The sequence below is a fragment of the Mesocricetus auratus genome, unplaced genomic scaffold (assembly GCF_017639785.1).
Source record: "Mesocricetus auratus isolate SY011 unplaced genomic scaffold, BCM_Maur_2.0 Super-Scaffold_100694, whole genome shotgun sequence".
Lineage (NCBI taxonomy): Eukaryota > Metazoa > Chordata > Mammalia > Rodentia > Cricetidae > Mesocricetus > Mesocricetus auratus.
Genome location: NW_024429268.1, coordinates 2,607,319 through 2,622,720, shown reverse-complemented (window position 1 = coordinate 2,622,720; position 15,402 = coordinate 2,607,319). Strand labels below are relative to the sequence as shown.

At 36.1% G+C, this 15,402-nt stretch overlaps 1 long non-coding RNA gene across 1 annotated transcript in view; it reads right to left on the bottom strand.

The window, feature by feature from the left end:
• Positions 1-3,457: 3,457 nt before the first annotated feature.
• The window catches only part of LOC110343375, a 62,681-nt gene continuing 50,736 nt past the window's right edge, over positions 3,458-15,402 (bottom strand). The window contains exon 4 of the long non-coding RNA XR_002385643.1: positions 3,458-4,021. This is a non-coding gene — a long non-coding RNA (uncharacterized LOC110343375). The remainder of the gene's footprint in view (positions 4,022-15,402) is intronic.

Sequence of the window (15,402 nt, the reverse complement as noted above, 5' to 3'; positions counted from 1 at the left end):
TATTCTGTGAAGATTGTTTGACATTGTGAGATTAAGTATACCACAGGAAGGCCTGTACCTATGAAGTCCTCAAAAGGGTATTTGGTACCTGGAAGTGCAGTTACAGATAGTTTTGAGCTACTACATCAACTCTGGGACACTCAGGCTATCTGAAGAAGAAATTCTTTACTTTTGGACCATCACTCTAGCACTTTGGATAATGGAATGATGGTAATGTACAGTTGATAAACCAGGATCTAGTTTCAGTCTTTTACATTTGAATACACAATTTCCTAGATTCAGTCTCTATGGTGACACAGACACAAAAGAATATCCAAGCCCTTTCACAAACCCCATTCAACAGCACTTTAAAAAGATTGAATTTTGCGACTAAGTTAGAAATATTCTTTGAGTTCAAGCATCGTAAATATATACAAATTGATAAAACAATATGTCATGTGAAAAATTATGTGACAGATTCTCATAACCCGCCCAATAACTGTAAAAGCAAGACAAAACAAAACAACAACAAAATGAACAAATAAAAAAAACTCTTCTGAGAAATCAGCACATTTTCAGGATAAAGACACTGAGGTAGTAGGAGGATGAGCATGATAACTCAACACGATGAAGTCTGTAGTGGATAAGCCAATATTTAGCCTTGAATTAAGTGGAAAAATTGAAATAATTTTATCAGAAAACTTAATATTGTATGATTGGTATTACTTACTGCAAAATGATAATAAAATAATATTCTTCTGAGGTTTAGCTTTGAATTTGTACTATTTGTTGTAAATGGACATTTTGTGAAATATTCATTCTGTCATGTATCAAATTTTGTGACAATATTGGTCATTTTGAACATATACATATATAAATTTATATATATGCACATAATAACAACTAATGAAATAAAGGGGGCATTAAATAGAAAGATATCAAGGTGAGGTTGAAGGGAGAAAAGGCATAAGGGAAATGATATGAATATATTTATAATGTAATCTAAAACATAAAAGGGAAATTATATATTTATTTTTAATATATATGATAAAATGTTTTATGTTTATATATTAGAAATGTATAGGATAAATATATGTTATCAAAGTGGTTATCTTTTCTCCAACCTATATTTTTAGCACCATTTTCAAACTCACATAACTGTCTGTGTGGAATACCACCTGGGTGCAGAACTCTATGTCTTTCGTGTAGATATTTGCTTTTGTGCCGGTACTATGTTGTTTTTGTTATTAAATCTGTAGAGTATAGGTCGAAGTAAAGTGTGGTGATACACTCTTCTCAGTTGGGATTACTTTGGTTGTCCATTGCCCTTTGTGTATCTATATAAACCTTTTAGTTTGTCTAATTTGTGTTTGTAAAGAAAGACCTTGATATTTGAATGGTATTGTATTTCATCTCTAGGTTGCTTTTCAACAGAAGGGCTTGTTCACATAATCAGTTTTCTCAGATATTTAGCATGTGATGTCTTTCTGTCTTCTGATGTCTTCCTCAATTTCTTTTTTCAGTTTCTTAACGTTTTCATTGTAAATATTTCATTTCCTTGGTAATATTACTCCCATTCTTTTCAAGCTTTCTGTTTTGTTTCTTCTGGCTTTTGTGGATTAGATTAATTCCCTGATCACGTTCTCAGCATGTGTGTCCCTGGTATATAGGAATCCTGATTATACTTCACTGATTTTTGTATATAGCATCTTTAGGGTCTCTGACTTCACAAACTTTACTTCTACACTTTGAGTTCTTTTCCTGTTTATATCCCTTTTATTTTTTCCTCTTATCTTACTTAGTCCATTTGTGATATGTTGAGTCAATATCCTTGACTTTAAACTGTGACTGAAGAGTAATAAAAGGGGAATTTGGAAGCAGAATCACTGAATTCTGTCTTAGAGTACACAGTAATGGGACTAAGTTTAGGCAACACAAAAAAAATCAAGATACTTTCCCTCCAGCTGTATTGAATCTGCTTGTCTGTCTGTTTGTGTTTGTCTGTCTCTCTCTGTCTCTCTCTCTCTTACACACACACACACACACACACACACATATACACATTCTCTCCTGCAAAATAGAATCACATTGAAAAACAGGATAAATGATGTAACTATTTGGTAATTCTATAATTTGCATCACAAACCAAAGCCTAGCTACAATGCAAACATCAAATGCTGAAGATACACATATAAATTAATATGTGGCTCCCACTTTTGAGCAGGGAGCTTGAAAGGTATTGTGGGGTATAGGATATCTGAAGACTGAGAAGATTCACTCTTTCAAAAACTAACACTCTATGAGTTAGGAGTTCAGCCGTTCTGACAGATGCCAAACAAAGCAAAACTTTGGAAGTGTTGTAGAATTAAAACACAGGTGTCATATTATCTTGACAAAGGGAGATTTTCTTTCAGTTTTAGTTGCAATCATCCTAGGGGAGCATCTGAAGGGTGTGATATTTCATTTGACTCTTCTGCGAAAATGTTGGGCTGGTGGAAGTAAATATTATTATTTTGTTCTGAGTTAAAGGAAAAACATAAGAAGGTTAGCGTTTTCATATAAACTCTAGTGTTGAATAACTTATTGATTTTAAGTTGAATGAACAATTGCTTAGTTAGAGAATTAGTGGAAGAAAATGAAAGTCCTTGAACAGAAACTTAATCCTCACTGAACATATAATAGAGAGTAAAAAGAGGGATGCAAGAATTAAATATGTCAAAAGGAAATAATATTGCTGAGTTAAAGCTTACAAATCTCCATTGCCTTGTTGCAAGCCTCATGGTTGAAAATGATTTCCCTTTCTCCCAACCTATCTTCTCAAGATACAGTGAACAGGTTTGTAAGTTTAAAAATCTTTCCTAAACAGCATGAAATGTTCTCTTTTCTTCAGTATGATAAAGTTGATTCACTTTCTGGGTAGAATACAAGGTTTTGTACAGATCTTCTGGAAATTTTTCATTTCTCTTGTCTCAGGGTTCCTCACCTGGGGTGCACAGCCACCATGAGCAATGTGTCCCTGGAGGCTCCATATAGGACATCCAGGTGTCAACGCCCCTTTGATGGTGATGATGTTGTAAGATGAAGGAGTGTCTTCAACCCTCAGGAGTCACTAGCCTACTAGGAACATTGATGTGATGTTAAGACTGGTATTTCACTTCCTAACAGCATAACACCTTAGGCTGTTCTTCAAAACATTCAACCTACAAACCTCAATGATGGCTTTGGGTGATCATTGTGTGAATGCAAGAATTTAGCATTTCTTTTTCAGGGAAAGGGAATAGTTTTGAAAGACTTTTATGTTTTATTAAAAAAGTATTTTTATTATTATTATGTTTTTTAAAATTAGAAAACAAGCTTGCTTCACATGTCAGTCCCAGCTCCCTCTCCCTCCCCTCCTCCTGAACCACCCCCACAGCCCCCCTCAACCTCCCCTGTCCCACCCTGTCCCCACTCCCTTAAGCATAAACCTAAAAAAAGATTTTTCCTTTTTTCATATTTATTCTTCTCTTATTCAATACATACAGACTACAGCCTCCACGCCCCAACCCTCACAGTTCAACCCCAACCTCTCCTCCCTCCATTCCTCATGTTTCACTCCCAGACTCCCCTCATAGTACCTCTTGTCTCCCTTCTTCTCCAGATCAAAGTAAATACAACTATGTGCTTTGAAATCTTACTTAGCTGGGTGTTGGTGGCGCACGCCTTTAATCCCAGCGCTCAGGAGGCAGAGGCAGGCGGATCTCTGTAAGTTCGAGGTCAGCCTGGTCTACAAAGTGAGTTCCAGGACAGCCTCCAAAGCTACAGAGAAACCCTGTCTCGAAAAACCAAAAAAAATTTCTTACTTAACCATACTACATAATATAGTAGTCTTCAGAGAGGAACAGTCTTGATTTGTATTGTGCTGATTAGTTCTTGTAGAAGGTTGGCCTTGTAAATTGTTATTCCTGCATTGGGTTCAGAATCTTGACATGCACATCCTGTTGGCAATGTATATTCACCATTGTTCATGTAATTACTCCAGTCTTCAGAATTTTCCTGTGATCTTCAGAAGGCAATCATAGTATGTATTGTCAAGGCAATATTGAATTTATTACAAATGCTATTCTTCTGTACAAAAATAAAATAAAAACCCTTCCATTTATTTATACTAATTTCAAATATTATTCATTTCATTAAAAATGATGAGAGAATAGTTTTATCACCAAAAGAACTATGTATCTTCTTACAGTATTTCTCTGGTGATGATAGTCTTGTATACTATATAACTTTGTCTGTTATATATTAATTGAGAAAGAGCTTTACAATAATCTTTTAACATAAATTTACTGAATCAATGGGAAATTATCTATAAGAAATCAACAATACAGGGAATAATTGATATGTTACTTCATGTTCTTGCATTCAATATTTATGGAAATTTTATATAAAATTACTATTGATAAATATGAGAAATATGTCTTCTATTTTTGTCTTTCTAAAATTAAAAAAGTCTGCTTACAATATTTCCTGAGAAAAGAATCATAAATCCTTTACGTAAATTTATCTCCTGGCAACAGAGTCTCCTTCTGCCCTACCTAAGCAGTTTCTATTCTGACTATTTATTAGCAATTATTAATAGTCTTCAATATTTCCCTTTTGGGCATTTTATCAGAAATTAAATGCATACTAACTATACAAATCATAAACTGTGCAGAGAGCACTTTAGTCTCCATCTAAATATATTTGTTCACAGTATAGAAGCTGTAATCTTAAAAAGGGATACAGCAAGGCTCCTTAAATGTTAGTCCTCCACAGATGATTACTTCAACATGATGGCTATTTTAAAAATGGACTGAATACCAGATTAACTTCACATAATTTAGGTTCTCTCACAGGAAAAGGAAATGGTGACAAAGAAAATGTAAGGCACACTGTATAATTACAGTTTTTAGATTCATGTCTAGATGGTATTCCTTGTCATGCATAATTTAAAAAATATACAATATATTCTTCCTGTATATGAGATAACAAGAAAAACTAGAAACTGTGTAAGAGTACAACAGCATTTCAATAAACCCATATGTATTATATTAGGGCTATGGCTATGTGATTGATGCAATCTTGACTGCAAGCTTTCAAGTAAGACAAGTATTGGTCACATAAGGGTCTGCAGGGAACCATAAGCAGTATCTGTCTTAGGTCTGAGGATGTACAGTACATGTATTTAAACACAAAACTTTGAAGTTTAGAAAGGTCCCAAGATTCATTCAGAATAAGTAATTAATTCTGTATGAATAAAACATTAGAAATGCATAAATGCAAAGAATTTGATAAAACTGAAAGGTTTTAGGTCAGAACAAAATTTAGGAGCAGTCAATTTTCAATCATGTTTAAAATCTCAGTAAAAGTGTAGAACAACATAGAAAAACCTCGAGGGTAAATTACATTGATAGTGGTAACAAAAGAAGTCCCTTCAGATGTTATGTACTAAAAGGTTATTTCTGAGTTTATAATCTATGGGTTTACATTTAGAAATGTTAAACACCAGTTTTATTAATATTTTCTGATAAATGTCATATATGATGTATGGGTTCTACTCTCAGTCCTTTCAACTTTATCAAATATAACATTTTTTCTAAATGTATTGTTCTGTTTTTGTTGTTATTTATATTTTTGTGCCTCATCCCCTGAAAAGGTTTTTATATAATATTTTGACCTTGACTACAGAAGTTCTCTAGACAATGAACCTTCAATATATAGGTGATTTTAACCATGGAGAATCATCTGTGCATACTGTTAATATGACCAGTATGACCTGGTTTACTAAGTCGTGATAAACGCCATGACTTAAAGCAAGTTGGGAACAAATGTGTCTATTTTCTGAAATGGCCGAATCACAATAAATTATTGAGGAAATTCAAAGCAGCAACATAATAAAGGGGGCAGGAAATAAACCATTGAGGAAAGCTGTTTACAGGCTTGATTTTGGACCCATGTTCAGATACATTTCTCATATCTCTGAGGACTACTTACCCTGGGACAGAATGGTCCCCAGTGAACTTGGCCTCCCACATCAAACTTTAAACAATAAAATGCCCCACAAACATGTCCATGGCCCAATATAATGTTGAATATTTCTTATTTGAGACTCCCCCTTTCCAATGTATCTAGCTTGGTGTCAAATAGACAAAACCTAAATGGCACAGTACTTACTATAAATATTTTTGGGATGCACACAAATTGTATTTCAAGACAAACTATACTACAAAATGTTTCAAAGACAGAAGTAATTCATTACATTTAGTTTGTAAACTAACTGTTCTGTGTGCTTCTTGGGCTTGATCAAACATTAAAGTGTTTATTCATTGTTCCTTGGGATGAGGGTACTTACTTTGAAGTTGTGCTAAAGCTTTTATTTGTGTCTTAAAAGGAAGATTAAGCATGGCAGGATAATTTACCTTAAGTTGTGTGTGCTTTTATGTTTTTCCCCTCATTTTGTGGGGTTATTTTTTGTGTCGTTGGTTGCTGTTACTGTTTGAGAAAGAACTTGAAGGTGGGTGATTAGAGAGTTGGGTGGATCTGGAAACATGAGCAAGTATCTCTGTAGTAAGATAAAGAGTTCTTTGGATATATTCACTACAGTTTCATAGCTGGATCTTGTGTGTCTATACCCGTAGATTAGGTCTCACTCAGCCTTCAACAGAGAAGTCTCTTCTTGAAGTAGGTGGTAATTGACACAAGATCCATAATGAGGCAATGTGCAGAGAAGTGAGAGATCATGGAGCATGGAAAATTCTGACCTAAACTGTCTTTATCAAACCTCTCCCCCCAAAGTCAAAGGTCTATGTAGAAGAGAAGGTGGGAAGATTATAACAACAAGAGATGTTGGACATCTCTAAGGAAACAGTATTTTCCAGAAACAAAGGGGCTGTTGCACGTGTAGACTCACAGAAACTTTGACAGCATCAACAAGACCTGCCTACATTTCTACCATTCAACCGAGGATCAGAAGTACAACTTGTTGATAACAAAGGCAGGTTTATAGTTATGACAAATATAGTCTACCAATTAAGTAACCCAAAATAAGTTAAATATGACAAATTCATTAATGGAATTATTTTTCACTTTCAGAATCAGGAACAGATAGATTTTATGAGAATCCAAATGATTCCAGAATTAGTATGTTTTACTTTGCTGGACTGACATTTGTCTCTCTAACATAGTATTAGGACTTTGCATATAATATATTTTGCTTGTTAGTTATTCCAAAAAAGGTTTACTAATTTTCGTAGTTGTGGAGCTAAGTATAAGATGAGATGATAAATACATATAAAATATCTATGATGGGTTTACTGTCTTGCTTTACAGATAGACTATAAATAATCATAATGCCATCTGTCTCAACTAGCACACATGCCAGAAACCCAGAAAGAAAATATACAAATACAATGCTATTTTTCAGGAACGAAGAGGCATGCTGAATTGGATACTCTAATTTGAGAACAGGGATTTCTACCTATCTGTGAGTGTAAAAGGCAAAGGGGGAGATGCCTACAGGAGAAGACCCTGAAGTTTTACAGTGAAGTCTGAAAGCAAGAAAAGAGGTTTGGGTTCAAACTGTAAAGGATATCATTGTCTATGCATAGAAACTCATCAAACAAGAATACACTAAATACATAAGTAAGCTCTTGTTGAAATCCTATAACCAGGGAAAGCTCTCAGAAGCCCTACTTCAGAAAGGAAACAGTCATTTTGTATGTCTAAAGTACTCCCTCTTCATTTGTCTGTATCAACAACTTAAAATTATTCAATGGAAAAATTCCATATGATGAATCACCTCCCAGTAGGTTAAAAGAAGGTAGTGCATAGGAGGTAACTCATCCTTTATTAGTGTATCCATGCTATGTACACTACTTGCCCATAAGTCCCTTAGTAGCCAACTAAGATCAAACATTTCACCAATTATGCTCAAATGATGGATATTATTCCTGATGGCTCCAAGATAGAAGAGTAGTAATGCTGTCCACCTTGACATCAAAAGAGAAAATATAAAATAAAGTGTTGCAGCATGTGAAAATGTCAAGACTTTTACAATGAGAAGAAAGAAAAACTGCTGTGTGGCAACTAAGGTCAATTTTTGAAGAGGAGGGGAGAGGAGGACATGGGGGAGCAAGAAAGTTGAGTCAGGGAAAAATATAGGAGAGCAGGATGAGAGATACCATAACAGAGTAGGCCACTTTAGGTTTGAGGAGAGATATGGAATTCGTGAGATTTCCAGAGATCTACAAGGATGACACCATCTGGCAATCTAACCAATAGTGGAGAGGCTACCTTAAATGCCCTTATCCGATAATGTGACTGATGACTACCTTGTCTGCCATCCTAGAGCCTCCATCCAATGGTTGATGGAAGCAGAGGCAGACACCCACAGCTAAACACTGAACTTAACTCCTGAAACCTGTTGCAGAGAGGGAGGAGCAATGAGTAAAGGGGTGAATACCAGGCTGGAGAAACCCACAGAAACAACTGACCTGAACAATGGGGAGCTCATAGACCCAAGACTGATGGCTGAGAGGCCAGCATGGGACGGAATCAGATCCCCTGAATGTGGGTGTCAGTGAGAAGGCCTAGGCAATCTAAGGGGCCTTGAGTAGATCAGTATTTATACCTGGCATCCAAATGGAATTTGGGATCCCATACCACATGGAGGGATGCTTTCTCAGCCTAGACACACAGGGGAGATCCTAGGCCCTGCCCTGGATGATATGACAGACTTTGGAGATCCCATATAAATGGCCTCAACCTCCGTTGGGAGTGGAATTGGGACTGGGTGGGAGTTTGGTGAAATTGGAGGGTAGGGGAGGAAAGGAGTGAGAGGGAGCTGGGATTGACATGTGAAGCAAGGTTGTTTCTACTTTAAATTAAAAACGTGAAAAAAACATTGCTTTTTGCTTTTGATCAAACTGTAAAAGCTAAGGGCACAGAATATGGTAAGTGGTGGCATGAGGTGGAAAACATTAGATCTCTATATGCATGTGTAGTTATTGTAGAGCACATACACAGTTAGGTGCTATTTGTGGCTGAAGGCATCAGCAGTTGGTCTTTGAACATCCCCATGAATGAAGAGAAATTTTCTACACTTGAAAGTAGAGTACTCATAAGTATTTGCTCCATTGAGCTAAGTGGAAATATATAGGTAATTTTCAACACAAATGGGGATAACATTTAATTTTTTTAACCTGAGATTCTTGAAAAAATACTCAAATAAAGAAGATGAAACTAAGACAACTCTGGTGAGTATTGGATCTGCTCAGATGCTGCATAGTACAACAGAGAGATATGTATTGATTTGGGGCTCTCAGTGTGTAAAAATAAGGCATTATTAGTTCTAATAATTGTGGGTTTATTTCTTCTACAGTACAGACTTCCCCAGACAGAGCTCAGACTGACATTTGGGGAAACCATTGTGCCTGTAATTCTATTACTCTGGAATGGGGTCAGGAGGATCACAATGCAAAGTCATCCCGAGTTACAGAGAAGTGAAGATTAATGTGGGTTATATGACTGCCTTTAAGCAACCAAACCAAAACAACAACAACAATAAAGAAAAACGTTTTCATAACTCAGAGACATATATCACATGACACATTACACGCTCTGATTCACCAGAACACTAAAAGTCATGCATGGCTCAAAGGATTGCTATATAGCTATTTATAGTCAAGAACACCCTGCATGAATTTAGAGATCTGTGACTGCTTCTACTTTAGGTTCCTCAGCTGTAAAAAAAAAAGGAGGATAATAGCGAATCATGTGTCCTAATATCAGAGATCAATTAACAGAGACCTGAACCAATGTGTTTTATGACAATGAGTAAGCAGTTGTGGTTTTCATGTGGGTGGAGGTGATTTGTTAGTCTGAAAGAGGCATGCTATTTGTGTACCTTAGGAAAGGAAATTTGTATGTTAGTAATATAGTAATATTATCTTTGGAGACAATGTCCAGAGTCCATCTCAGTCTCAGGGTTGACTAATGACTTATAAGCCTATCACCAGCAGAGTATGTCCTTGTGCTACATGCCTACAGAAACCAGAGTCTCCTATAGCAATAAACAGTGTCAACTGTCCCTGGCAAAGCCAAGCCTCTTATAAAACTTTTCATACACTTTGAATGTCCTGCTGCTTTCACTTTTTTGACTTCTATGCTCCTTTAAGCCAATTTCAAACATTTATTTAACTTCAGTTCACTTTTATGAAAATATATGACAGAGAGAATAGAACATGGCACAATGCACCTCAGGTTTGCAAACCCTGAAAGATTTTCCAGGACACATTCTATAATCCCTCCTCCATTCCTGCCATGCATTTGAACAGACAGCCACTGAAGAAAAACTTTGCAAAAATTTTTTTTTCATTTTGGCCTAAAGCCAGCATACTTTGCTTGTCAAAGAATTCTTTGAAGCCTGCCAATTTATTTATTCAGTAATGGACAAGAAAATGACACTTGTTCTGTTGCTAAAGATTCACCCTTTGATCCCAACCCGCTCTAGTGTTTATTTGTTTAACATAGAATATTGAAATTTCACAGAGCTCTGCCTTTTGCACAAACAGCTAAACAACAAAATTTTTGAAGATTTTCTCTAATTTTGTGCTTTCAGTCATACAATGAAAATAATTATTGGCAGTTAAATATGTACCTCCATGTTTCAGTTATTTATTCTTAATTTCATATAGGATGTTAGGTTTTAAGTTATTACTATAATACAAACAATGGAAATAAACAACAAGAATATGGTGAGATTTAAAATCCTGTGTAGGAAGCAGCTCTCAAAACAGCCATGGGAAGAATTTTCATTAGGTTAAATGAAGTAGAATATCCTGCCTACTGCGAGAAGCGTCATTCCTTATGCTGTGAGTGTAGAAGAAAGGCCAGCCACTCTCTGCATGTTGATTGTGGATACAAATGGATCAGCCACCTCATGCTCTTCCTGATGTGATTTCTATATCATGATGGATTGTAACCTGGAACTGTGAGATAGAATGAGCCCCTTGCCCCTTGAATTGTTTTTGTCAGAGTATTTTATTATAGCTACAGGAAAATATTGAAACCAATTTGATTGTCTTATTTAAAGGCATAGGTTCTTTTCTTTCTTTTTATTTTCTGTGGGATACTTTTTAAAACCCTATTTACAAAGCAATTTTGCATCTCTGCTAACACACAAATGATACCTTCAATAACCATGTAATCTTTGAGCAATATTGAGATGCTATTTCAGATGATACCCACATCCTACATAAGATTTTGATGTTGGCCAAAATATAATTTTCTAGCTTCAAAAATCACTAAAGTCATCAAGCAGAGATTTCTCTGCATGAAAAAATATCTGATTTTATTTGTAATAGATATATCTTCTTTCCTGTCCTTTTCTCTCTGCAAAATCTCCATGGTGTCACTGGTCACAAGATACCAACATTCATCTGATGCTTCATCCATTAAGCATTTGAAATGAGTACAATGGCTTAAACTTTACATTGTGTTGTAACATATTAAGACAGTGTAATGCATTTTTATATCAGAAGTCAAAAATTGGATTTGACATTAATTTTCTGCTTTGTAATCTTAGAAGATGGTATTAACAAGTGTGTGGACTGGGAGTATGATACATCTCCTGCCTGGAAGCTGTGGTTTGCAAGAGATTATTATTCAACTTTGCCTTTTAGCTTTAAGACCTGCAATTCTATGAAACTGTAATTTTAAAATATCCTCTCAATAGATCATTATCCAGTGGAAAAGAGTTATACTGAATAATTTTTATAAAAATATCCATTTGCACCATGCCTTGTCATTTAGGTTTCACTTCATCTCTATTATATCCCAACTGTTTCACTTTGCTCTGGGCAATCACTGTAAAATGCTACGACAGTCACAAAAATGCCCGAGAGAAAGCCATTTTGCCCCCTGGTTAGTAATAAGAATCTATTAGTGCTGTATCGTCCTGGTAGATAAGCACACAGGCAACGAGTGGAATGTTGAGCCAGTGATGATCATCTGAAACAGTCAAGGAAGCATTTTTGAACTATACACAGACTCAGATAATTTCATTCTCAACGTAGTAAATCATCAATATACCTAATACTACTCTATTAGATTGAAAGAGTTACTTATAAAATACACCAGATTGGTTAGATAACATTCCAACTTTGTTGCCAGGTCAACTAACATTATGCAGGTCTTCTTTAGGCAGTCACATTGTTCTGATACATGTATGACTTCCCTTTCTTATACTTATAAAATATACAATTCCTGGTTTTGATGCCCTCATAACTAACTTGGAAATGCTTGTTTTGGGGTTTAGGATACTTTCCAATTCTATATCACCCAACATTTCTGAAATTCTCTGAGTAGTTATAATGAATGTTTGGCAAAACTTATGTTATTTAGGTTTTCAGTTATCACTTATAACCAAGAAGGTCAAAGCACTAGTATTTTAAGTCGCACAGAATTCAATAGAAATAAAAGTTGAAGTAAGTGTTTAATATTAAAAAATAGTTTATAAAGGTGATGGATGGAAGCTAGGATTGGTAGGATATGTCTGATAGTTCAGCATTTGGGAAATTGGAGGCGAGAAAGTAAGGGGTTTCAGGTTATCCTTGGCTTCACAGTATGTTCAAAACTGAGCTGAACTATACAAAAGCCTGTGTCATAATAATAAAACAAATCAGAGGGAATAATACAAAGCACAATAACATGTATAGGAAGATTAGTGGCTACTTATGCTATTTAAATACTGGTCAGTACCTTCTCCATAGAATAAACTTGGAGATATTTATTTCTCCATGAAGAAGCCTGTGGAAATTTTGTATAATACAACGCATTATGTCAGTGGTGTGAAGTTTTACTAAAGTGGCAGTGATACATGTGAGAGATCAGATTGAGAAAGGCAACCAGGAATAAATCTGCCTTTCCCAGTCTGATCTCCTATCATACCTATCCTATCATTGCTATTTCAGTGCAGCTATATGAACAAGGTAGATGAGGGTACTAGAATTTTATTGTATTTAAGGTCTCATTCACAAGTTATAAACCCTAACAGATACCAAAATTTGATCCATTAATGTGGGGATAGATAGGTCACAGTCCCTAATGGGGAACAAATATGTATCACATGGTAAAAATGAGCATAGTATTAAAATGATTACTATCCTGCTGGCACTCTTCTAACCTCTGTGGGCACTGCATGAATGTGGTACACAGACGAAGAGTCAAACACGTAAAAATTAAATAAACATCAGTCTAACACAAGACCCAGCAATTCCACTCTTAGGCATATGCCCAAAGGATGCACATTCACACAACAAGGACATCTGTTACACTATGCTCATAGCAGCATTATTTGTAATAGCCAGAACCTGAAAGCAACCTAGATGCCCCTCAACTGAAGAGTGGATAGAGAAAATGTGTATTTACACAATGGAGTAAAAAAAATGGAATCTTGAAATTTGCAGGCAAATGGACAAAACTAGAAGAAAACATCCTGAGTGGGGTAACCCAGTCACAAAAAGACAAGCATGGTATGTAGGCACTCGTATATGTATTTTAGTTATGAATCAGGGGAGTGCCAGTCTACAATCCTACTGACTGAGAGTCTGGGAAACAGGGAGGACCCTAAGGGAGATATGCATGGTACCCCAGAGAAGGGGAATGGACAGGATCTCCTGAGCAGATTGGGAGCATGGGGGGAGGGGAGAGGGAGCTGGAAAAAAGAGAGGGGGAGAAGAAGAGGGGAGAGGAGGACATGAGGGAGCTGGAAGGTTGAGTAGGGGAACAACAGAGGAAGACAGGATGAGAGATACCAAATAGAGGGAGTCATTACAGGTTTGAGGAGGGATATGGCATTACTGAGATTTCCAGAGATCTATAAGGATGATACCAACTGGAAAACTAAGCAATAGTGGAGAGAATACCTTATTAAATGCCCTTCTCTGATAATGAGTTTGATGACTACCTTATATGTCATGCTATAGCTTTCAACCAGTGGCTGATGGAAGCAGAAGAAGATACAGCTAAACACTGAACTGATCTGGAACCCAGCTGCAGAGAGGGAAGAATGATGAGCAAAGGGGTCAAGACTTGGCTGGTGAAACCCACAGAGATAGCTAACCTGAATAAGGGAGAGTTCTTGAACCCCAGACTGATGGCTAAGAGGCCAGCATGGAGCTGATCCAGACCCCCTAAATTTGGGTGTCAGGTAAGAGGCCATGGCAATCAATTGAACCTTGGGTAGTGGATCAGTATTCATCCCTGGCATACTTTGGGAGCCCATCCCACATGAGAGCATGCTCTCTCAGCCTAGGCCTTGCCAAGGATGAAAATACTCTCTAAAGATCCCCCCATGGAGGGCCTCAATCTCCCTAGGGAGTGAAGTAGAGATTGGGTGGGGATTTGGGGAGTTAATGGGGGGAGGGAAAGTAGGAAAAGGAAAGGGAGCTGGGATTAACATATGAAACAAACTTGTTTCTAGTTTAAATACAAAAAAGAAATAAAATCACTTCATATTATACCATGCAATTTAAAAGAAAATATATACAGACTAAATAAAAAGATAAAAGTTGTTAATGAATATACAAATGTTTCAAATAAAATCAGAAAAGATGAAGCAACATTACAATAGATGCCTCAGATATAAGACAACAGGAAAATTATGAAAAACTTACTGTCAGATTCACAGTTCAAAATTAATCTATACATTAATACATACACAATCTGTAAGGACTGCATCAAAGAGGTACAGGAATCCTCAACTGAAACATAGAGAAGAAAAGTAGTTAAAAACATCCCCAAAATTGAGAACTACAGATCAAACAGTTTAAGTGATAAATTATATCAAACACATGAAAAATTTATATCAATGTATTTTATTTGACTTAAGGAGAATTAAAGAGGAAATAATTAAATGCTCCCATTTTATATTACTCTAGTTTTCACAGAAGTCAAAGACATTATAAATAATATTAAGCTGTATGCTGTAATCACTGATGAGAGCTGCAGTAGATACCCTCAGCAAATCATGAGCACACCTAATCCAATAGTACATAAAAACTGAACACATGGCCAAAAAGATTACCCGGCAGATAGAGTCACTTGTGTTCAAACCTGATGACCTGACCTGGGTTACAATGTCAGAACCCACATGGTGAATAGAGAGGACTAACTCTCTATTCTCTCTCTCTCTCTCTCTCTCTCTCTCTCTCTCTCTCTCTCTCTCTCTCTCTCTCTCTCTCTCTCTCTCCCTCCCTCTCTCTCTCTCACACACACACACACATATATACATATATATATATGAATGTGTGTCTGTATGTGTATATTACCTATGTATATGTGTGCAAAACAACAATGTGTGTCATAAAATATATTTGTGTAGTTATTGACTTATTTTCTGATTCC